Source organism: Erinaceus europaeus, chromosome 17 (genome assembly GCF_950295315.1).
Source record: "Erinaceus europaeus chromosome 17, mEriEur2.1, whole genome shotgun sequence".
NCBI classification, from domain to species: domain Eukaryota; kingdom Metazoa; phylum Chordata; class Mammalia; order Eulipotyphla; family Erinaceidae; genus Erinaceus; species Erinaceus europaeus.
In genome coordinates, this window is record NC_080178.1 from 18109292 (window position 1) to 18134705 (window position 25414).

A 25414-nucleotide genomic window follows, 5' to 3' on the forward strand; every position below is an offset into this window, starting at 1 on the left:
AGAGTAAGAGAGAGTGCCAGAGTTCCCGATTTCAGGGGGTTCCAGAGTTCCAGAGTAAGAGAGAGTGCTTGTGCCGCCGCAAAGAGACAGCAGAGTTCTGTTTGGTGATTAGTTTGTCTTAGTTTATGAATCGTTGTTCCTGAATAAAGAAATACAGCTTCCCTGCCCAGCCGTTGTCTCTGCGTCTCTGTTACCCGCCCGTGAAGCCAACCCGGCCAGCTGGAGCTGTCCGAAATTTTAACAACAGAAGACTAAAGCAAGTATAAACCTATGGGGCTACATCAAATTAAAAAGCTTCTTCACAGCAAAAGAAACCACTACCCAAACCAAGAGACCCCTCACAGAATGGGAGAAGATCTTTACATGCCAAACATCAGACAAGAGTTTAATAACCAACATATATAAAGAGCTTGCACAAAAAGACAACAAATAACCCCATCCAAAAATGGGGGGGGGGAATTGGACAGAATATTCACCACAGAAGAGATTCAAAAGGCCGAGAAACACATGAAAAAAATGCTCCAGGTCTCTGATTGTCAGAGAAATGCAAATAGACAACAATGAGATACCACTTCACTCCTGTGAGAATGTCATACATCAGAAAAGGTAACAGCAGCAAATGCTGGAGAGGGTGTGGGGTCAAAGGAACCCTCCTGCACTGCTGGTGGGAATGTCAATGGGTCCAACCTCTGTGGAGAACAGTCTGGAGAACTCTCAGAAGGCTAGAAATGGACCTACCCTATGACCCTGCATTTCCTCTCCTGGGGATATATCCTAAGGAACCTAACACATCCATCAAAATGATCTGTGTACACATATGTTCTTGGCAGCACAATTTGTAATAGCCAAAACCTGGAAGCAACCCAGGTGTCCAACAACAGATGAGTGGCTGAGCAAGTTGTGGTATATATACACAATGGCATACTACTCAGCTGTAAAAAATGGTGACTTCACCGTTTTCAGCCGATCTTGGATGGACCTTGAAAAAATCATGTTGAGTGAAATAAGTCAGAAACAGAAGGATGAATATGGGATGATCTCACTCTCAGGCAGAAGTTGAAAAACAAGATCAGAAAAGAAAACACAAGTAGAACCTGAAATGGAATTGGCGTATTGCACCAAAGTAAAAGACTCTGGGGGGGTTCTGGGGGGGGGGGAGAATACAGATCCATGAAGGATGATAAATGACATAGTGGGGGTTGTATTGTTAAATGGGAAACTGGGGAATGTTATGCATGTATAAACTATTGTATTTACTGTTGAATGTAAAACATTAATTCCTCAATAAAGAATTTAAAAAATAAATAAATAAAAGAAAACACAAGTATAACGTGAACTGGATTTGGTGTATTGCACCAAAGTAAAAGATTCTGGGGTGGGTGGGTGGGGAGAATACAGATCCAAGAAGGATGACAGAGGACCTAGTGGGGGTTGTATTTTTATATGGAAAACTGGGAAATGTTATGCATATACAAATTATTGTATCTACTATTGAATGTAAAACATTAATTCCCCAATAAAGAAATAAACAACAACAAAAAAAGAAATTAGTAGGTTTCCCAAAAGTTAGTATTTAATTTCTTTAACAAACAATATCATCATAAGAAGTGAATTTTAGCTTGTCTTGATTACAATACTATGCTATCATTTTCTTTTTTTTTTTTCACTTTATTTTTTAAATCTTTTAATTTATTTATTATTGGATAGAGACAGAGAAATTCAGAGGCAAAGTAGGAGCTAGACAGAGAAGGAGACAGAGAGACACCTGAAGCTCTGCTTTACCACTTATGAAGCTTTTCCCCTGCAGGTGGGGATGGGGGGTTTGAACCTGGTTCCTTGCTCACTTTAGTGTGTGCACTTAACCAGGTGCACCAACGCCGGACCCTGCTATCATTTTCATGGTTTTAAATATGTATTACCCCTTTAAACATCACATTAATACCCCCATTTTCTTTTTTTTTCTGTGTAACTTTTTTTTTTAATTTTTATTTATAAAAAGTAAACACTGACAAAAACCATAGGATAAGAGGGATACAACTCCACACAATTCCCGCCACCAGAACTCTGTATCCCATCCCCTCCCCTGATAGCTTTCCTATTCTTTATCCTTCTGGGAGTATGGACCCAGGGTCATTGTGGAGTGCAGAAGGTGGAAGGTCTGGCTTCTGTAATTGCTTCCCCGCTGAACATGGGTGTTGGCAGGTGGATCCATACTCTCAGCCTGTCTCTTTCCCTAGAGGGGCAGGGCTCTTGGGAAGTGGGGCTCCAGGACATATTGGTGGGATCCTCTGCCCAAGGAAGTCCAGCTGGCATCATGTTATCATCTGGAACCTGGAGGCTGAAAAGAGAGTTAACATATAGAGCCAAACTAATTGTTGACCAATCATGAACCTAAAGGCTGGAAGAGTTGGGGAGGGGAGTTTCTTTGTTTTGTAGATAGTTAGTAGTTCTACTTTAGTTATTTTCCAAAGGACCCATGACTATAGTAGTTTTTAAAAAATATTTATTTATTTTAAATCTTCTATTTTTTATTTTATTTATTTATTATTGGATAGACAGAGATGAATTGAGAGGGGAGGGGTAGGTAGAGAGGGAGAGAAACACAGAAACACATGCAGCCTGCTTCACCACTTGTGAAGCTTTCCCCCTGGCAGGTGGGGACCAGGGGTTTGAACCTGGGTCCTTGTGCAGTGTAATGTGTGTGCTTAACCAGGTTCGCCACCACCTGGCCCCTATAGTAGTTTTTTTTTTTTCTTTTTTTTTTCCTTTTTTCCTTTCCTGAGCCTGACATCTGATACGCAAGTGTATCCAAGTTATTATCCCGGGAGATGTTATTCATTTTCTTTTTTTAAACCAGAGCACTATTCAACTCTGCTGAATGGTGGTGCAGGGGACTGAACCTGGGACTTTGGAGCCTGAGGGATGAGAGTCTCTTTGCATGACCAATATGCTATCTAACCCTGACCATACCCCCAGTTTGTCTAACAAGCTCTTTTACAAATATTTATTTGAAGGGGAAAGAAAATTAAAGGGTAAGAGGAGATAGGGAGAGACACTTGCAGCACTGTTTGACCACTAGTGAAGCTTCCCCTCAACAGCTGGGGACTGGGAGACTGAAGCCAGGTCCTTGTGCATTGTAATATCATTGTAATATGCATGCTCAACCAGGAGTGTGGCCACTGCCAAGTGCCCTCAAACAAGCTTTTTTTGTTGTTTTGTTTTAGTTTTTTATTATCTTTATTTATTTATTGCCTAGAGACAGCCAGTAATCAAGTGGGAAGGGGGAGATAAAGAGGGAGAGGGACAGAGAGACACCTTCAGCTCTGCTTCACCACTCGCAAAGGTTTCCCACTGCAGGTGGGGACCGAGGGCTCGAACCTAGGTCCTTGCTCATTGTAACAAGTGTGCTGAACCAGGTGCGCCACCACCCAGCCCCTCTAACAACTTCTTTATGAAGAACATTTACCTAAGAATCTTTCTGGTGCAGTGGGCCTGATTCTATAGAACCAAAGTTTCAGCACTAAAATTGCAAAACTGCAGGGTTTCTCCTTTTCTAATATCCGCATTGTTTTTTGGTTTTGTTTGTTTGTTTTGCCTTCAGGGTTATCACTGGGGCTCGGTGCCTACACTACGAATCCACTGCTCCTGTAGCTATTTTTTTTTTTTTTTTTTGGATAGGACAGAGAGAAATTGAGAGAGAGAGAGAGAGCTACAGACCTGTTTCACTGCTTGTGAAGCAGGACCGCCCCCCCCCAAACCCCTGCAGGTGGGAAGCCAGAGAGCTCAAACCAAGATCCTTACCTGAGTCCTTGTGCTTTATACTATATGTATTTAATCCGGTGCACCACCGCCTGGCCGCTATCACCCTCATTGTGAGAGAACTTAAAATCATACTTCATGGGAGCATCTGTAAACATAAAATGAAAGGCAGTCAAGTGACAAAAAAAAATGCACTTACAATATTTCATTCTAAGTTTGAAAAGCTTACAGAAGCATATAAAATGAAAAGATATCCCACTTCATTTCTTATTCCCATTAATGTCAGCAGTTTGAAGAGCAAAATTCCATTATCTTTTTCCAAGTGAATAAAAAAACTATATGACCTTTAGGACATAAATACATACAAATTGTTTAAAGGTAAAAGCTGATTCTACAAACATAATCCAAAAACATTCCCTGTCAATACATGCCAACATTAAAAATATAATAGTATTTGGGAGATGGGAAGGTGAGGACACAGAACTTAGGTGGTGGGTGCTGTGTGGTACTATACATTGTAATCTTAAGATATTGTAGCCCAGGGGCCAGGTGGTGGCGCACCCGGTTGAGCACACATGTTACAGGGCACAAGGACCCAGGTTTGAGCCCCCAGTCCCCACCTGCAAGGGGAAAGCTTTGCAAATGGTGAAGCAGAGCTGCAGGTGTCTCTCTGTCCTTCTCTCTCTCTCTCTTACCCCCTTCCCTCTCAATTTCTGGCTTTCTCTAGCCAGTAAGTAAATAAAGATAATAATATAAAAAATTTAAAAAAAAAGATATTGTAGTCCACTATTAACCTCAAATAAAAAAATGGAAAAAGAGAAATGAGGAAAAAGTATCATAGCAAAATCCTGACATATTACAAATAATTTGCTAATTGTACTTCTTTGTTGCAAAATCATTTATTATCTTTACAACATACCCCAATACTCTTTGACTTAAAAAAAAAAATTCCTGGTAAAGAAACCAGTTTAAAACTAGGTGAAGGGGAAGATAAGCTGATATTTTGCATCATCACATTTGCTGTCAAAAAATAACAAAACTGGGAGTCCGGCGCAACAGGTTAAGTACACGTAGTGCAAATCGCAAGGGCTAGCCTAAGGATCCCAGTTTGAGCCCCCGGCTCCCCACCTGCAGAGAAGTCGCTTCACAGGAGGTGAAGTTGGTCTGCAGGTGTCTATCTTTCTCTCCCCGTCTCTGTCTTCCCCTCTTCTCTCCATTTCTCTGTCTATCCAACAACAGTGACACCAATAACAACAACAAGGCGCAAGGGCGCAAGGGTGCAAGGGCGCAAGGATCCCTGTTCCAGCCCCTGGCTCCCCATCTGCAGGGGAGTTGCTTTACAGGCAGTGAAGCAGCTTTGCACATGTCTGTTTTTCTCTCCCCTTCTATATCTCCTCTCTCGATTTCTTTTTGTCCTATCCAACAACAACAAAAGCAATAACAGAAATGATAATAACAACAACAACAATGATAAACAATGGCAACAAAAGGGGAAAAAATAGCCTCTGGGAGCAGTGGATTTTGTAGTGCAGGCACTGAGCCCCAATGATAACCCTGGAGACAAAAAAATAAATAAATAAAAAGTTTTCTTCATCTGAATGCTTGGGCTGAAATCAAGCAATAGCCTGGGATTAGCTATTTTGTTATGTCTCTCTCTTCTGAAGTCTTTTAGGCATTTTAATTTTTATTGCTGTTGCTTAGCTCCTTTCTTTCCTTTTAAATGTTTTACTTACTTTATTTTTGAGAGAGATGCAGAGAGAGAGAGAGAGAGAAATACCAGAGCACTGCTCAGCTCTGGCTTATGGTGGTGTGGGGGGTTGAACCTGGGACTTTGGAGACTCAGGCATGAGACTCTCTTTGCATAACCATTATGCTATCTCCTTCACCCGCTCCTTTGTTTTCTAAAGACCTATTTATGGGAGAAGGGAGAGAGAGAGGTAGAAGAGGAGGAAGAGGAAGAAGAAGAGAAAGGTAGAGGGTAGGAGACTAGAAAACCACTCCAGCGCACACCCTACAGGGACGTGAACTTTGAGTCTCAGGTAAACAAGTCTTGGATTTTACCTGAGAGACACCTCCCTAGTTACTGCCTAGTTCTTTTCTTTTTTACCATCATTATATTTGCAAATAGACTTGATACAAAGAAAAAAAATACATAAAATGCAAAAGTTGGCTATAAAGCATAATATAAACACTAATGACACTACCCCAGTTCAGAAACCTAAAACGCAAGAACCCATGCCATCCCTTGCTATAGGTGAGCGCAGCCCTAAGTGTTCTGTATCACTCTACAAGTGCTTTCTGTTTAGTTTTGTTTGTTGACAAATCGGAGCTTTTGTCCCAAACCACTTTTTTCATTTAAATAGACAGCCCACAGCACAAGAACAGCCCCCAGTGTTGACACTTCATGTGGTACCAGGCGTCAAACCTGGGTTGTGTTGGACTAGTCCAGTTCTCTACCAGGTGAGCTATTCCTCCACTCCCCTAGTCTATTGTTTTTCTTTTGTTTTTAATGTCATTTTTTAAATGTTTAATTATTATCTTTATTTATTTACTGGCTAAATACAGTCAGAGATTGAAAGGGAAGGGGGAGATAGAGAGGCAGAGAGACACCTGCAGCCTTGGTTCATCACTCGCCAAGCTCTCCCCCTGCAGGTAGGGACTCAGGGCTCTAACCTGGGTCCTTGGGCATTGTAACATGTGTGCTCAATCAGGTTCACCACCACCCAGTCTCTTTAGTGTTATTTATATTATGACTTTTTTTTTTTTTTTTGCCTCCAGGGTTATTGCTGGGACTTGGTCCCTGCACTAAGAATCCACTGCTCCTGGAGGCCATTTTTCTCATTTTTGTTGCCCGTCGTTACCCTTATTGTTGTTATTGAGACAGGAGGGGAAGACAGAGAGGGGGAAAGAAAGACAGACACCTGCAAACCTGCTTCACTGCCCATGAAGCAACCCCCCCTACAGGTGGGGAGTCGGGGGGCTCCAACCTGAATCGTTAAGCCAGCCCTTGAACTTCGTGCCTTGTGCGCTTAACCCGCTGCACTGTGGTGCTACTGCCCAACCTCCTCTATTATGTCATTTTTTTTCACCAGAGCACTGTGTCAACTCTACCTTAACGTGCTGCCAGGGACTGAACTTAGGACCTCTGAGCCTCAGATATGAGAATTGGTAGCATAAACCAGTATTCTCTCTCTTCCCTCTCAATCTATTGATTTTAAGCATATATATCTTCTAGGAGTCGGGCGGTAGTGCAGCGGGTTAAGCGCAGGTGGCGCAAAGCGCAAGGATTGGCATAAGGATCCCGGTTCAAGCCCCCAGCTCCCCACCTGCAGGGGAGTCGCTTCACAGGCGGTGAAGCAGGTCTGCAGGTGTCTGTCTTTCTCTCCCCGTCTCTGTCTTCCCCTCCTCTCTCCATTTCTCTCTGTCCTATCCAACAACAACAACATCAATCATAACTACAACAATAAAACAAGGGCAACAAAAGGGAATAAATAATAAATAAAATAAAAAATAAAAAAGCATATATATCTTCTATAATACAGATACACAGGTACACACGTTAATATATAATCACAAAATTTATGTGAAATAATATATTGTTTATCTTTGGGGTGTGTGTGTGTGTGTATGTGTGTGTTGAGCTCTATGAAAAACTATAACATAAGTGGTGTCACACCTGGTAAAGCACACATTATCATGTGTGAGGACTGGGGTTCAAGTCCCTGGTCTCCACCTGCAGGGAGGAAGCTCCACAGGTGGTGGAGCGGTGCTGCACCTGTTTCTCTTTCTTTCTCTCTATGTATCTTTGTCTCTATCAGAAACAAAAGAAAAGGGGTCGGGCAGTAGCACAGTGGGTGGTACACAGGTGGTGCAAAGCGCAAGGACCAAAGTAAAGATCCCAGTTCCAGTCCCCGGCTCCCCACCTGCAGAGGCATCGATTCACAGGCGGTGAAGCAAATCTGCAGGTGTCCATCTTTTTCTCCCCCTCTGTCTTCCCCTCCTCTCTCCATTTCTCTCTGTCCTATCAAACAAAGATAACATCAATAACAACAACAATAACTACAAAAATAAAACAAGGGCAATAAAAGGGAAAATAAATTTTTTAAAAAATTAAAGAATGCTAATGATTGCGCCCCACTGCCAAAATGTAGAAAGAGATTAAGAACGATTCAAAAGGGGTCTGGCCTTACCAACACTTTGATTTGGCACTTCCACTCTCCAAAATTGTGAAAGAACACATTCTAGTTTTTTGTTTGTATTTCTTTATTGTGCTGGGGCTTTGTAGCTGTATGATTTCACTTCTCCAGATCAACTCTCTCTGTCTCTCCTTCTCATTTCCAAATAGTGAGAGAGAATGAAAGTAGTGGAAACATCACAGCATCATACCACCACTCATGAAATTTCCCAGTGCATGATACTCCCATATGATGACTGGGAGCTTGAACCTGGGTCCTCAAGCAGTTAAGTGTATGCACTCTACCAGGTTAAGTTATCTCAGCCTCCTACATTTCCTTCTGACTCTCTCCCTTCCCCTCTTTCTCTCTCTCCCCCTTCGTTCTTTAACAGAGCACTGTCCTGCTTTGATTTACAGTAGTTTCAGGGACTGAACTTAGGACTTCTGGTTGCTTCTGGCATGAAAATCTGTTGCTTAAACTGCTGTGATATCTCCTTGGTCCTAGATAAATTTTAAAATGATCTACATTTTTTATCTTTTGAATATGTATTAGTAACTGAATTATGTACAGGCACAGCTCACAACACCTGCCACCACCAAAGACCCTGGGGCCCCTGCCCCCCATAACAACTGTAAGTTTCAAAATGTCAGGAGACAGTGTAGCTACTTGTTTGGTTATGTATTTACTTACTGCATGCTCACTTGGTTTAGACATTGATATTCTACACACATGAAACCATCTGGTAGCTATCTTTTCCTTTTCTTCACCTCTTATTCCACTTCCTTTTATTTTGTCCTGAAAAATAGACACATCTATCTGTGTACATGTGTGTGTGTGTTATGCAGAATAAAAAATGGCCTCTGTCCATCAAAGAAATCCACATTCTAACCACTGATGCCTGTGATATTTGTACATGAAGACACAGTGTGATGAAAGGATTAAGTAAAGGAACTTGGCATTGGGCAGGTGATTCAAATGAGTCTACTCTAGTCATATAGGTTAAAACTGAAGAATCTAGTAGGTCAGTTCCTGGGCAGATGACCTTGCCAATGTGTCCCGAACCTCGCCTCTCCAGAGCCCTACCCAACTAGAGAAATATAGAAACAGGCTGGGGCTAAGGATCGACCTGCCAACACCCATGCCCAGTGGAGAAGGAAGAGCTCCCATCTTTTGCATCAAAAAAGGAATTTTATTTTATTTTATTTTATTTTGTCTCTAGGGTTATCGCTGGGGCTTGGTGCCTACACTACAAATCCACTACTGGTAGCCATTTTTCCACTTTGTTGCTATTGTTGCTGTTGTTGTTGGATGGGACAGAGAGAAATCGAAGTGAGGAAAACAGACACATGCAAACCTCCTTCACTGCTTGTGAGGTGACCCCCTGTGACCCCCAGAGCCGACCCCTGTGAGCCCGAGAGCCGAGGGCTCGAACTGGGATCCTTACAGTGGTCCTTGCAATTCAGGCCATTGCATTTAAGCCGCTGCATTACTGCCTGGCCCTCCTCCAAAAAATATGTATATATATTTTTTAATAATTTATTTCTTTATAGGGGAACTAATGTTTTACATTCAACAGTAAATACAGTAGTTTGTACATGCATAACATTCCCCAGATTCCCATTTAACAATACAACCCCCACTATGTCATTCATCATCTTTCATGGACCTGTATTCTACCCACCCACCCACCCACCCACCCCAGAGTCTTTTACTTTGGTGTAATACTCCAATTTCATTTCAGGTTCAACTTGTGTTTTCTTTTCTAATCTTGTTTTTCAACTTTGGCCTGAGAGTGAGGTCATCCCATATTCATCCTTCTGTTTCTGACTTATTTCACTCAACATGATTTTTTCAAGGTCCATCCAAGATCGGCTGAAAACGGTGAAGTCACCATTTTTTACAGCTGAGTAGTATGCCATTGTGTATATATACCACAACTTGCTCAGCCACTCATCTGTTGTTGGACACCTGGGTTGCTTCCAGGTTTCGGCTATTACAAATTGTGCTGCCAAGAACATATGTGTACACAGATCTTTTTGGATGGCTGTGTTGGGGTCCTTAGGATATATCCCCAGGAGAGGAAATGCAGGGTCATAGGGTAGGTCCATTTCTAGCCTTCTGAGAGTTCTCCAGACTGTTCTCCACAGAGGTTGGACCCATTGACATTCCCACCAGCAGTGCAGGAGGGTTCCTTTGACCCCACACCCTCTCCAGCATTTGCTGCTGTTACTTTTTCTGATGTATGACATTCTCACAGGAGTGAAGTGATATCTCATTGTTCTCTATATTTGCATTTCTCTGACAATCAGAGACTTGGAGCATTTTTTCATGTGTTACTCGGCCTTTTGGATCTCTTCTGTGGTGAATATTCTGTCCAAGTCCTCCCCCCATTTTTGGATGGGGTTATTTGTTGTCTTGTTGTTGAGTCTGGCAAGCTCTTTATATATGTTGGTTATTAAACTCTTATCTGATGTATGGCATGTAAAGATCTTCTCCCATTCTGTGAGCGGTCTCTTGGTTTGGGTAGTGGTTTCTTTTGCTGTGAAGAAGCTTTTTAATTTGATGTAGTCCCATAGGTTTATACTTGCCTTAGTCTTCCTTGTAATTGGATTCGTTTCATTGAAAATGTCTTTAAAATTTATGCGGAAAAAAGTTCTGCCAATATTTTCCTCTAAGTATCTGATAGTTTCTGGTCTAACATCCAAGTCCTTGATCCACTTGGAATTTACTTTTGTATTTGGTGAAATACAGTGATTCAGTTTAATTCTTCTGCATGTTTCAACCCCTTGTTTCAAACACCATTTGTTGAAGACTCTGCTTTCCCCATGTAATAGTCTGAGCCCCTTTGTCAAAGATTAGATGTCCATAGGTGTGGGGCCTCATTTCTGGACTCTCAGTTCTATTCCACTGGTCACTGTGTCTATTCATGTTCCAGTACCAAGCAGTTTTGATGACAATGGCCCTATAATACAGTTTGAGATCTGGGAGTGTGATGCCTCCGGTTCTGTTCTTTTTTCTCAAGATTGTTTTGGCAATTCTAGGTCTTTTCTGGTTCCAGATAAACATTTGTAGCATTTGTTCTATTCTCCTAAAAATGTGCTTGGGATCTTGATGGGGATAGCATTAAATTTGTAGATGGCTCTGGGTAATATATTCATTTTGATGATGTTCATTCTTCCAACCCATGAACATGGAATATCTTTCCACTTCTTTGTATCTTTTTCAATTTCTTTGAGTAGTGACTCATAATTTTCAGTATACAAGTCTTTCACTTCTTTGGTTAGGTTTACTCCTAGATATTTTATTGTTTTTGTTGCTATAGAAAAAGGAACTGATTTCTGGATTACAATTTCTTCTAACTTAGTGTTTGCGTAGAGAAATGCCACTGACTTTTGAATGTTAATTTTATAGCCTGACACATTACTGTATTGCCTGATGATTTCCAAAAGCTTCTTGCTGGATTCCTTAGGTTTTTCCATGTATACTATCATGTCATCTGCAAATAAGGAGAGTTTGACTTCTTCTCTTCCAATCTGTATGCCTTTAATTCCTTGCTCCTGCCTGATTGCTATGGCAAGAACTTCCAACACTATGTTGAATAGTAATGGTGATAGTGGGCAGCCCTGTCTAGTACCTGATCTGTGGGGAAATGCTTCCAGTTTTTCACCATTGAGTCTGATGTTGGCTGTAGGTTTGCTATATATAGACTCCACTATCTTGAGGAATTTTCCATCTATTCCCATTTTTTGTAGTGTTTTGATCATAAAGGGATGTTGTATTTTGTCAAAGGCTTTCTCTGCATCTATTAATATGACCATGTGGTTTTTGGTCTTGCTTTTGTTGATGTGGTGAATCACATTGATTGATTTACGTATATTAAACCAACCTTGCATGCCTGGGATAAACCCCACTTGGTCATGATGGACAATCTTTTTGATATACTGCTGTATCCAGTTGGCTAGAATTTTGTTCAATATTTTTGCATCTATGTTCATCAGAGATATTGGTCTGTAGTTTTCTTTTTTGGTTGTGTCCCTGTCTGCTTTTGGTATCAGAGTGATGTTGGCTTTGTAGAAGCTGGCAGGGAGTATTCCAGTGTCTTCAATCTTCTGGAAGACTTTTAAAAGTAGCGGTATTAGTTCTTCTTTGAAAGTTTTGTAGAATTCATTTGTAAAACCATCTGGTCCAGGACTTTTATTTTTTGGAAGATTTTTGATAACTGTTTCAATTTCATTAGCTGTGATGGGCCTGTTCATGTTATCCACTTCCTCTTTACTTAGTTTTGGAAGTTGGTAGGTATCTAGGAAATCATTAATTTCTTCCAGGTTCTCTAGCTTAGTGGCATATAGTTGTTCATAGAAGCCTCGCATGATATGTTGAATTTCTGCAGTGTCTGTTGTGATATCTCCTCTTTCATTTACTATCTGATTTATTTGGGTCTTCTCCCTTTTTTGTTTTGTGAGTCTGGCTAAAGGTTTGTCGATTTTGTTTACTCTTTCTAAGAACCAACATTTACTTTCATTGATCTTTTGTATAGTTTTCCTATTCTCAATGTATTTATTTCTGCCCTAACTTTAGTGATTTCTGTCCTTCTGGTTGCTTTAGGATTCCTTTGTTGTTCTTCTTCTAGGTCTTTAAGATGTTCAATCAGGCTGTTTATTTGTGCCTTTTCTTGTTTCCTAATGTGTGCTTGTATAGCTATGAACTTCCCTCTTAGGACTGCTTTAGCTGTGTCCCAAATATTTTGATAGCTTGTGTCTTCATTTTCATTGAACTCTCGAAACATTTTGATTTCTTCCTTGATTTCCTCTTTGACCCAGAAGTTGTTAAGAAGTGTACTGTTGAGCTTCCACATATTGGCACTGTTACTAATCTTTTGTTGATTGTTAAGTGTTAGTTTCATTCCACTGTGGTCTGAGAAGATGCTTGGGATGATTTCAGTGCTCTTGAATTGGCTGATGCTGTCTTTGTGGCCTAACATATGGTCTATCCTTGAGAATGATCCATGTGGATTTGAGTAAAATGTGTATTCCAGTTTCTTGGGATGAATGACTCTGAAAATGTCCAATAGTTCTAGTTTATCTATCTCTTCATTTAGCTCCCTTATGTCTTTACTGATTTTCTGCCTGGATGATCTGTCAAGTTGAGATAGTGGGGTGTTGAAGTCCCCTACTATGATTGTGTTACTGTTAATATATTACTGTAGCTCTTTCAGTAGTTTGATGTATTTAGATGGCTTCTCATTGGGTGCATAGATATTAATAATTGTTAAGTCCTCTTGATTGACTGATCCTCTGAGCATTAAGTAGTGTCCATTCCTATCTTTTTTTATCTTATCTATTTTAAAGTCTATCATGTCAGATATGAGAATAGCTGTTCCTGCCCTTTTTTGTGGGCCATTGGCTTGTATGATAGTTTTCCATCCTTTCACTTTAAGTCTGTGTTTGTCTTGTTGAGTTAGGTGGGTTTCCTGTAGAAACCATATTGTTGGGTTGTGTTTTCTGATCCATCTTCCTACTCTGTGTCTTTTAATAGGTGAATTCAGGCCATTGACATTTATTGACATCAAAGATTGAAGATATTTTAACGCCATTCTTGTACAGTTTTAGAGTGTTTTGATATATGTCCTATTTGTGGTGGTCTGGTTGTTTATAGGAGACCTTTCAGAACTTCTTTCAGGGCAGGCTTGGTGATGGTTGCTTCTTTCAACTGTTGCTTGTCTGAGGTTTTGATGCTTCCATCTAGTCTGAATGACAGTCTAGCAGGATATAGTATTCTTGGCTGAAAGCCTTTCTCATTGAGCACTCGATAGATATCTTGCCATTCTCTTCTGGCATGTAGTGTTTGTATGGAGAAGATTGCTGCTAATCTTATGGGTTTTCCTTTGTTGGTGACTCTTTGTTTTTCTCTTGCAGCCTTGAGGATCCTTTCTTTATCCTTATTCCTTTCCATTCTAAGTATGACATGTCTTGGTTTCTTAAGGTCTGGGTTAATTCTGTTTGGGACCCTCTGGGCTTCTTGAATCTTTATGTCTTTGGTTGTGGAGAGCCATGTGCCGCCCCCCAAGATGGCGCCAGCCTCCTCTACCCTCCAGACCACAGGGAGAAGTAAACAACTCCATAAATGGTCTGAGACTGAGAGCGCGCTTGCTTCCGCAATCGTGTGCCTATGAGCAGCTGCCACGTGTGCCCTTGGGATTGGCTGACCCATGAGTATATAAGTTGGAGGTTAGGTTATAGCGGGGCTTTTTGCTGTTCAAGGTTCCCGAATAAACTGCTTGAAGAAGAACTCGGCGTTGCGTGATCCTTGCAGGCAAGGGTGGACACAACAAGTGGTGGCCCGTACGGGGACATCATCCGAAACGGGGTTCAGAACTTCGGCAGACGGGGCAGTGCACTGGTAAGTTCCCAGGGTAAAGTGGGACAATAAGGCCCGCGTTGAGGCGGCTAGCAGGGCTCGTCTCTGTAGATAAAGGACGAGCGGGAGAATGTTCGTGGGTTTAGCGAATGGAAAGTAAAAGTCCCCCCGGGTAGCGAACGGGGAGTACAAAGTGGACTAGCAGCCACATAATTTTTGGGAGGAAGTTATCATGGGGACTTCCCAGTCCCATCCAATTTTTTTGGCTCTGCAGGAGCTACTTCTATCCAAGAAATTAAAAATCAAGAAGTCCACACTTGAAAGATTCTTGAGTGAGTGTGACATAGTCACCCCCTGGTTCGCAGCCTCAGGGAGCTTGACTGTCTCTTGCTGGGAGAAGTTAGGAAAGGACCTAGACTTTGCTTGGGAGCAGGATGACCTGAAAGCAGGAGTAAGGCCCGTATGGAAATTAGTGCGCAGTTGCCTTGAGGATCAGAAGTGCTGTGAGGCCGTTGAAAAGGGGCAGAACGCCTTGGAAATGCTACAGGAGGAACGCACTGAGAAAGCGGAAAGTAAGAAAGGAGGAGAGAAAGGGAAATCTTTATACCCTGATCTAGAGGAGCTGGAAACACTCCTCTCCTCCTCGGAATCAGAGGAGGAGGAGGGGGAGGACGTGCAGGCCTTAGTGGAGAGACTGGAAGAGGCTACTTTAAGAGAAAGAAGGAAAAGGAAAGAGAGGGATAAGGCACCAAAAAAAACTGGAGGACAGAGAACTGGGAGGGGGCTATGCCTCAGCCTTGCCCTCGGCTCCGCCCCCTTATCCGGAGGGCGTGACAACCGTCCAACCCTTGGGGACTGGAGGGCCAAGCCGTTCCTTTTGCCCGGGGCTATGGGCCCGGGTTAGGACGGAGATGCAACTTGTCTATCCGGTGTTTCAAGATCTCCAAGGGAACCGGTATGAGGAGCCCTTGGATTTCAAAGTAGTTAAGTCCCTGGCAGAATCTGTGAAGGCTTATGGGGTTAGTGCATCCTTCACTCTTGCTCAAGTGGAATCTCTCAATAGGCTTTGCATGACACCGGCTGATTGGCAAGCCTTAGTTCGTGCTTGTCTCAGCCCAGGACAATATCTAGATTGGAGAGCATTCTGGATTGATTTTGCAACCGAGCAAGCGGCGGTTAATGCACGCGCAGGTCAACCTGCCTGGGACCGAGACATGCTCCTAGGACTAGGCAGGTTTGTAGGCCAGCGGACTGGGTACCCTCCACAAGTATATGAGCAGGTGAATCTCTGCGCCATAAGAGCATGGAAGGCCCTTCCAAATAGGGGACAAGTTAGCGGCAACTTAACAAAAATTCTGCAGGGACCCACGGAGCCTTTTTCAGATTTTGTGGCCCGCATAGTTGAGGCGGTGGGCAGAATCTTTGGGGACCCAGACACAGCTATGCCTCTTATTAAACAGCTGGTATATGAGCAATGTATCAAAGAATGCAGAGCGGCTATCACACCACATAAGGGCAAAGGAATTGAGTGGTGGTTGAAAGTTTGAAGAGAGATTGGAGGCCCTTTGACTAATGCGGGACTTGCCGCTGTGGTTGTCCAACTTGCAGGAAGGAAAAGCGGTAACACTGGGGCTTGTTTCAAATGTGGCAAGATGGGACATATTAAGAAGCAGTGCCCTGAGAAAGGCAGAACAGGAGGAAGTGCTAGAATGAGACAGCCCGGCCTCTGCCCTAGATGTAAAAAGGGGAACCATTGGGCTAATGAATGCCGCTCCGTTAAGGACATTAACGGACAACCCCTGAGTCAGGGATATGGAGAAGCCTGTCCAAAAAATGGCCAGAGGGGCCCCTGTCCCCAGGGCCCACAAATATATGGAGCAGTAGAGAGTCGGGACAGGGAGATCAGTCAGGAAAGGTGGCCCAGCTTTCGCCCTCCGGGGAACCACGGAGAGCCACTGCGGGCTCAGCAGGATTGGACCTCTGTTCCACCTCCCGACTCGTCTTAACTCCTCAGATGGGGGTCCAGCTTGTAACAACCGACTTTACAGGACCCCTCGAGCCAGGCACAGTAGGCTTACTTTTGGGCAGATCCTCTTCAGCATTGCGAGGACTTCTTATTCACCCTGGGGTTATAGACTCCGACTTCACCGGGGTTGTTAAGATTATGGTGTCCTCCCCACGGGGAATTGTAGCCATTTCCCCGGGAGACAAGATCGCCCAATTGCTTATCTTACCCAGCCTACATGATGGCTTCGCGGCTAAGACAGTTGAACGGGGGGTCGAGGTTTTGGCTCCTCCGGCACAGACTTGACATTCCTATCTCTGGATTTAGAACAAAGACCATTGATGGTATTAGAGGTTGAAGGAAAAAACATTCAGGGGCTTCTTGATACTGGGGCTGACAGAAGTATTGTGGCTGCCAAAGACTGGCCAACAGGATGGCCTGTGCAAACTTCCTCTCAAACCCTGCAAGGCCTGGGTTATGCAAGGACTCCAGACATGAGTGCTAGACAGCTAAAATGGAAAGATAAGGAAGGCCATTGTGGCTTGATGCAGCCGTATGTTTTGGAGCTACCCATCTCGTTATGGGGGAGGGACTTGCTTAAAGAGATGGATTTTAAATTAAGTAATGAATACTCCATGGCAGCTCAAACTCAGATGAAAAGAATGGGTTGTGTCCCTGGCTTTGGCCTGGGGAAGCACCTACAGGGACTCAAGTCCCCTGTTGCGGCTTGACCACACTCAGGAAGATCAGGTCTGGGTTTTTCCTAGGGGCCACTGCAGACACAGGTATTCCCATCTCTTGGAAAACAGAGGATCCAGTGTGGGTTCCTCAGTGGCCTCTTTCCTCTGAAAAATTAGCCGCGACCAGAGAGCTGGTTGCGGGGCAACTTGCCTTGAAACATATCAAACCTTCTGTGTCCCCCTGGAATACTCCTATATTTGTGATTAAGAAAAAGTCAGGAAAATGGAGACTGTTACATGATCTGCGGGCAATCAACCGCCAAATGCAGATCATGGGGCCAGTACAGCGGGGGCTTCCATTGCTAACGGCCCTGCCTGAGAGATGGCCCATAATAGTCATAGATATCAAGGATTGTTTTTTCTCTATCCCATTAAGTGAGAGGGACACGGAAAGATTCGCCTTTACCGTACCATCCTGCAATCATGAAGAACCCGACCAGAGATTCGAATGGGTTGTGCTGCCCCAGGGCATGGCGAATAGTCCAACCATGTGCCAGCTGTTTGTTAGTGAGACGATTGCTCCCCTCAGGAAGAAATATCCTACCTTAAAATGTATTCATTATATGGATGATATTCTACTTGCTGAAAAAACTGAAACCTTACTTGATCAAGCGTATGAGGAATTAGTTCAGATTTTAAGAGGAAAAGGGCTGTATATTGCCCCTGAAAAGGTGCAGAGAGGTGAGGTGGTAAACTACTTAGGAGCATGCATTAAACCTATGGAGGTAGTGCCCCAGAAGCTGGAATTGAGGAAGGATGGCTTACGTACTCTGAATGACTTTCAAAAATTGTTAGGGAATATTAATTGGGTGAGGAGTTACTTGAAGCTTCCAAATCATGAGCTGAAACCCTTGTATGATGTCTTGATAGGGGATTCCGCCCTGAACTCCCCAAGAGTATTGATGCCAGAGGCTAGGCTGGTCCTAGAGAAGGTAGAAAGATCCCTTCAGGGAGCCTTCTTGAAACGTTGGGATGCCAACAAGCCCCTGACTTTATGCATTTTAGCTACCTTGTCACAGCCCACGGGGCTGCTGTGGCAAGAGGGTCCATTGCTTTGGATTCATTCAAGAATTTCTCCTGCTAAATCCATACAATATTATCCTTCTGCAGTGGCAGATCTGGCCCTGACCGGGATTCAGCAATGTATACAGTTTTTTGGCATCTTACCAACCACATTAGTGGTCCCTTATTCTAGCTACCAGGTACAGACCCTGTGTGGAGCTTTGGATGAGTGGGCCGTCTTGAGATGCGGCTATCCCGGAGAAATTGATAATCACTATCCCAAACATCCTCTCGTGAGCTTCTTTAAGGAGCACCCCGTGATTTTCCCTAAGATTACTGTAGTGAGGCCTCTGTCTTCAGCGCCTAACATTTTCACAGATGGCTCTAAGACAGGATGTGGAGCTTACGTAATAGAACACCAAGAACCAGTTAGGTGTCATTTCCAACCAGGCTCTCCTCAAATAGTGGAGTTGCAAATTGTGATTGAAGTTTTTAAGAGATGCCATTTTCCCTTTAATTTGACATCTGACTCTGCTTATGTGGTTAATGCAGTCAAGGTTCTAGAGGCCGCTGGACCTATAAAAAGATCCAGCACGGTGTGTGCGCTGTTAAAAGAACTACAAGATCTGATTTGGCACCGCACACAGCGCTTTTATATTCAACACATTCGAGCACACACTGGATTGCCTGGCCCCCTGAGCGAGGGTAATAACATTGTAGATAAATTGGCAAGACAGGATGTCCTCTTGATGGCTCCATCAACGGAACGGGCCAGACGTTTTCATGAACTTTTTCATGTAAATGCTAAAACCCTACAGAAAAAATTTAATTTGCCCCGTGCGGACGCTCGTCAGGTGGTTTTGGGTTGCCCTCAGTGTGTGACTTTCCAGCATCCACCAAGCGTTGGAATTAACCCTCGGGGCTTACGCCCTGGCGTCCTATGGCAAATGGATGTCACGCACTTTTCTGAATTTGGCACGCTTAAGTATCTACATGTCTCTGTAGACACCTGCTCTGGTGTTATCACGGCCACTCCATTGAGTGGCGAAAAGGCTCGCAATGTGATCACCCATTGCCTAGAGGCATGGGCTGCATGGGGTATGCCTCAAATTTTGAAAACAGACAATGGCCCTGCCTACACTGCTCGGTCTTTTGTCTCCTTCTGCCAGCAAATGGGGGTCTGCTTAACCCATGGCCTGCCCTATAATCCTCAGGGTCAAGGCATTGTGGAATGTGCTCATCGCACCCTCAAGGAATGTCTGTTAAAACAAAAAGGGGGAATAGGCCACGGCCGCACCCCTAAGGAAAGACTATCCCTAGCCTTATTTACACTTAATTTTTTAAATTTGGATATTAATGGCCACTCTGCAGCGGAAAGACATCATATGCCCCATGGCCCACAGAGAGGCATGGTAAAATGGAAGGACATATTAACAGGCACATGGCATGAGCCTGATCCCGTGCTGACATGGGCACGAGGCTCTGTTTGTGTTTTTCCACAGGACAAACCAGATCCGGTGTGGGTACCCAAACGACTGGTGAGAAAGGTCCAAGATGCCCCACCACCAAAGAATACACCAGATGCTCCTGATGACTGCGGTGGTGATGCCGGTGATGACGGAGCCTCGCTGGGGAATCCTGTCCGTGTTTCCAAGGCCGATGCCGATACGGCATGATGCCGGGCTCTTAGGAAACTGGTCTGGGAGTTTCGATACCCTGATGCGACAACTGCGAAGCGCCATCGTGGCAGTCAACTCAACGCGGGTGGATGCTTCCATGAGGGCGGGGTTGACCTCCTGGATCAATCAAGCAATGGACAGTTTGAAAGAGTGGGCGGGCTTGGGATGCTTAACTGCGCTCTTGGTTCTCGCCTCCCTGATGGGCCTGTGGTGTATTTGCAAAATTAGGATCACACAGAGGCGTGAAGTCGCGCTGATTGCACAGGCCTTCACAGCAATCGAGGATGGCCACTCCCCCCAGGCTTGGCTGGCGGCCTTCAGAGCCTGATATGAAATGCTCAGGGTGCGAGGCAAAGCACTGCACTTGAGGGCGTAATGGAGTGCACGCCCAATGCATGCAGGTTGTGCCGCTCCCTAACCCCATAATTTCCTTATCTCCTGCCCCAGAACAAAACGGCACGGGATGGGTTTAGCACTGGTGAAGCTTGATTGCTTAGGCAAGGACTATGACAATATCCCCTCCTTTCTGGGACTGGACCTCTACACTCACTTGCTGCGTTGTTAAAACAAAAAGGGGGAACTGTGGAGAGCCATGTGCCGCGCCCCAAGATGGCGCCAGCCTCCTCTACCCTCCAGACCACAGGGAGAAGTAAACAACTCCATAAATGGTCTGAGACTGAGAGTGCGCTTGCTTCCGCGATCGTGTGCCTATGAGCAGCTGCCACGTGTGCCCTTGGGATTGGCTGACCCATGAGTATATAAGTTGGAGGTTAGGTTATAGCGGGGCTTTTTGCTGTTCAAGGTTCCCGAATAAACTGCTTGAAGAACTCGGCGTTGCGTGATCCTTGCAGGCAAGGGTGGATGCGACATTTGGTGTTGTCTAGACTAGAGAAATTTTCAGCTATTATGGCCTGGAGAATGCTTTCTTCCTCTCCTTCTCTTTCTTCCTCTGGTAAGCCAATAATGCGTATATTGTTTCTTTTGAAGTCACCCCATAGGACTCTGTTGTTGTTTTCAGCATCTCTTAATCTCTTTTTGAGATCTCTTACTTCTTTTTTAGTTGTCTCTAATTCATCCTCAATCTTGCTAATTCTGTCTTCAGCTTCATAGATTCTATTCTCTCTTCCCTCTACTGTTTTCTGGAGTTCATCTATTTTGTTGCCCTGCTCTGATACTGTTTTAGCCTGTTCAGCTAGTTGCCTTCTTAGCTCAGCGATTTCAGCTTTCAGCTCTCTAATAACCATGAGATAATTAGAATTTTCCTCCATATTCTCATTTGTTGTTCCTGCATTTCTGATTACAATTTTTTCAAATTCTTTACTCACTCCTGTTATTATTTCCTTAGCTAATGTTTGGATGTTGAACTCGTTGTTTTGTGCTTCACCCTCTGGAGGACTTTTAGCTGGACTCTTGTCCTGGTTCGATTCTCCAATATTTTTTCTTGTTGTTTTAACCATTTTATATATTATGTTATGAGTTCCCTTTATCAGTACTTTTCAAATTATTGATCACTATTGCCTGGATTGACTTGTGTCTAAGTAATTTAATTAAAGGTTTTACCGTGGTGGAATTTAACAGTTTTTTCAATCCCTGAGTTGGAGCTCAGTGGTGTAAAAGCCTCTTTTTTTTTTCTTCCCTGTAGGTTATGGGAGCCTGAGGGCTTTTAAACTATCAATAGGCTTCTTAGCTTAATCACTGACTCCTGACCAAGAGATAAAGCAGGGTGTGGCAGAAATAATCCAGTGGTTATGCAAAGAGACTTTCACAGCCCCTCAGCTATGCCACCGAGGTATAGGTCTTCTCCTGAGTTTCCTGGTTAGATCTCTGTCCCCTGGTGTCCCTCCCTGTTGCTGCTCCAGATTCTGAGGGTAGTAGCAATGGAGACTCAGAGTTGCACTTGGTGAGTCTCTGGGGAGTCCTTTCCTCCCTTCAGCTGTCCCCTTGTTGGTGGAGCAGACTGGAGGTGGTGTTTCCACTGATAAACTGTTGAACTGTTAGCAGTCACTTAATCTCTCCTTAGGCCCCTTTCTCCTCTCTGTCACCAGCCACGCATGTTTGTACTCACGGGTGATTTACTGGGTTCCTGTGGTCATTCTAGTCCTGTCTTGTTTCGGTCCGGGTGGTCTCTTTTGGTATTCCTAGTTGATCCGGGAGAGGAGAGGAGATGAGAGGAGAGGAGAGAAAGTGATCTGCTGCTTGTAGCTCCGCCTCCGGAAGTTGAATCGGCCTTATAATTTTGTAAATAGTATTAAGTCACTTATATAATTAAAAAAAAACAAACCTGAAAAGGTAGAGAGTACCTAAACTAGTGTTTTCCGAATGGTAAGTGGTCACTGGAAATTCTGAAATAAATTTACTGAATAGCAAAAATAAATAAAAATAAAGCCTTGTAGTCAATAAACAAGAGGTCATTTGGCTTGTTTACATAGCAAAACCTTTGCTCTTTTAATAAGTTCTGTCTTGTTATTCATGAATTCTAAGAGATTTCTTTTTATATGAATAATGAAGAGGAATCCATGAAATACGTTGTAAGCATTTTTTTCTCCCCAGATTGGCTTTTTATTTTCCTCTTCTCCTTCTTCTTCTCTACCTCTTCCTCTTCCTCCTCCTCCTCCTTCTTTTCTTTTTCCCTCCAAGGTTATCATTGGGGCTTGGTGCCTGCACTACGAATCCGCTGCTCCTGTGGCCATTTTTTCAATTTTCTTTTTCTTTTATTAATTTTAATTTTATTTTATTAGATAGGACAGAGAGAAATTGAGAGGGGAGGGGAAGGTAAAAGAGGAAGAAAGATACTTGCAGACCTGCTTCACTGCTTGTGAGGTGACTCCTTGCAGGTGGGAAGTCATGAAGTCTTTATGCACAACCACTATGTTATCTTCCCTATTATCTGTACTTTCTTACACTTTTTTTTTTTTAACGATCTGTATACTTATGAAAGACAGAATTGAGAGAAGACTAGGGCACCAAAGTAAAGACCCTGTGGTGAAGGGGAGGGTAGACATGCAGCTTCCTGGGCCGGCAGGGGGGTGGGGAGTGGGGGGTGGGATGGGTCACAGTCTTTTGGTGGTGGGAATGGTGTTTATGTACACTCCTAGTAAAGTGTAGTCATATCAATCACTAGTTAATTAATATTAGAGGGGGGAAAATTGATTGTATGTCTCGAAGTTTTTAAAACACAGACTGAGTCTTTTTAATATATAGGCTGTATCTTTGATATGCGGACTCTCTAAAAAGCCTAGACTAAGTAGATCAGAAGCAACCAGTGGGACAGCTATATACAAGATACTGGGTATTATACAGCAAACCCTAACAAAGGGACTTTTCAAAGTTAACCCAATTACCAAATAATGTGATGATAACAATAACTATCCATTGTCTTTTTGAACCCTAATACAGCTGGAACCTTACATTTCTACTATAGAGCCTATATTTCCCCCAGTCCTGGAACCTTAGGGTGGAGCCCACTTTCCCGCATGCCTCTCCCAATTCATATCAAATAATACTGCATCTGCTGATTGCAACCTAATCAACGCAACGAGTGCCACCACAACATGCTTCAGTTCATACTGTGTCCAGAGACTTCAGGTGTGGAATGACAACCCTTCAGCTTTATTATTTGACCACCAGTTCCAGATGCCATCAGGATGCTGGCCAGGCTTGTCTGGACTGAAGACCCCACCAATGTGTCCTGGAGCTCCACTTCCCCAGAGACCCAGCCTACTAGAGAAAGAGAGAGGCAGACTGGGAGTATGGATCAACCAGTCAACATCCATGTTCAGCGGGGAAGCAATTACAGAAGCCAGACCTTCCGCCTTCTACAACCCACAATGACCCTGGGTCCATACTCCCAGAGCGATAGAGAATGGGAAAGCTATTGGGGAGGGGATGAGATATGGAGATTGGGTGGTGGGAATTGTATGGAGTTGTACCCCTCCTACCATATGGTTTTGTTAATGTCTCCTTTCTTAAATAAAAAATTAAAAAAAAAAAAAAAGAATTGAGAGAAGACACTAGACCATTCCATCACTCTGGCACATAAAATACGAGGGATTGAATTGTGATTTTAAGTCCAATGCTCTGGCCACTGCCATGACTTCCCAGGCTGCACTGGGCCACTTTTTTCAGATAGAGAGGAGACCCATCACTGAAACTTCCTCCTTTGCCATAATACCTCCCTTCACATGCATGCATTTGTGCATACACTTATACAGAAACACACCTTTTTCTTATTGGTTTATACTGGAACTTGAGTTGAAGATCACTTTATATTATTAGTGTATGCTTCTATTCTGCCCTACTGATTTACTTACCTACCATTATGTTAAAAGGACACCCTTTCAGGCTGACAAGATAGCTCAAGTGGGAACATACCTGCTTTTTCATGTGTGAAACCCAAGTCTGAGTCAAGCCCCCACCACACTGAAGGAAACTTCCCCGCTTCCTCTTTATCTGAAAAAGTTGGTTCTGAGAGGTAAAGCCCCAATTGGAGATGGGGGTAAAAATCACACTGTATTAACTTAGTTTGAAAGTAAGTGGGAAGGACAGATGGGCTTTAGTGCAGCAAGTTAAGCGCTTATGGCGCAAAGCATAAGGACCAGCTCAAGGATCCCGGTTCGAGCTCCAGGCTCCCCACCTGCAGGGGTGTCATTTTACAAGTGGTGAAGCAGGTCTATAGGTGTCTTTCTTTCTCCATCTCTGTCTTCCCCTCCTTTCTCCATTTCTCTCTGACCTATCCAGCAACAACAACATCAGTAACAACAATAATAATAACCACAACAATGATAAAAATAACAAGGGCAACAAAAAAGGAAAATAAATAAAATAGTTAAAAAAAAAAAAAAAAGAAAGTAGGCAAAATAAGTCTTTTTTTTTTTTGGCCTCCAGGGTGATTGCTGGGGCTCGGTGCCTGCACCACTGCTTCTGGAGGCTATTTGTTCCCCTTTTGTTGCCCTTGTTATACTGCCGCCCTTTTTTTGTTACTGTTGTTGGACAGAACATAAAAAAATTGAGGGGGGGGGAAGATAGGGAGGGGAGAGACACACAGAAACCTGCAGACCTTCTTTACCGCTGTGAAGTGACCCACTCCCCTGCAGGTGGGGAGCTGGGGGCTTGATCCGGGATCCTTGTGCTTTGTACTATGGCGCTTAACCCGGTTCACCACAGCTCAAACTCTGAAGTAAGTAAGTAATGGTGTCTTCCAATCAATGGATATGGCATATTATTAAAGATTAAACATTCTTTGATTTCTCATGGGAATTTTTTTTTACAGTTTTTGCATATAGGTTTGTGTATACTTCAAAATATATCCTTAAGCATTTTGCACTGTTATATTTGTTGCTAGGACATGAGCATTTATTTATTTGTTTATTTATTTATTTTTGCCTCCAGGGTTATTGCTGGGGCTCGGCGCCTGCACTACAAATCCACTGCTTCTGGAGGTTATTTCTCCCATTTTGTTGCCCTTGTTGTAGTTGTTATCATTGTCACAGTTGTTGTTGGATAGACAACAAAAATAACTACAACAACAATGAGATATCACTTCACTCCTGTGAGAATGTCATACATCAGAAAAGGTAACAGCAGCAAATTCTGGAAAGGGTGCGTCAAAGGAACCCTCCTGTACTGTTGGTGGGAATGTCAATGGGTCCAACCTCTGTGGAGAACAGTCTGGAGAACTCTCAGAAGGCTAGAAATGGA

At 43.4% G+C, this 25414-nt stretch overlaps 1 long non-coding RNA gene across 2 annotated transcripts in view; it reads right to left on the reverse strand.

Moving 5' to 3' along the window:
- Positions 1-1353: 1353 nt before the first annotated feature.
- LOC132533863 (uncharacterized) overlaps positions 1354-25414 on the reverse strand; it is a 31809-nt gene continuing 7748 nt past the window's right edge. For both annotated transcript variants that reach the window (XR_009545612.1, XR_009545611.1), the window contains exon 3: positions 1354-3907. This is a non-coding gene — a long non-coding RNA (uncharacterized LOC132533863). The remainder of the gene's footprint in view (positions 3908-25414) is intronic.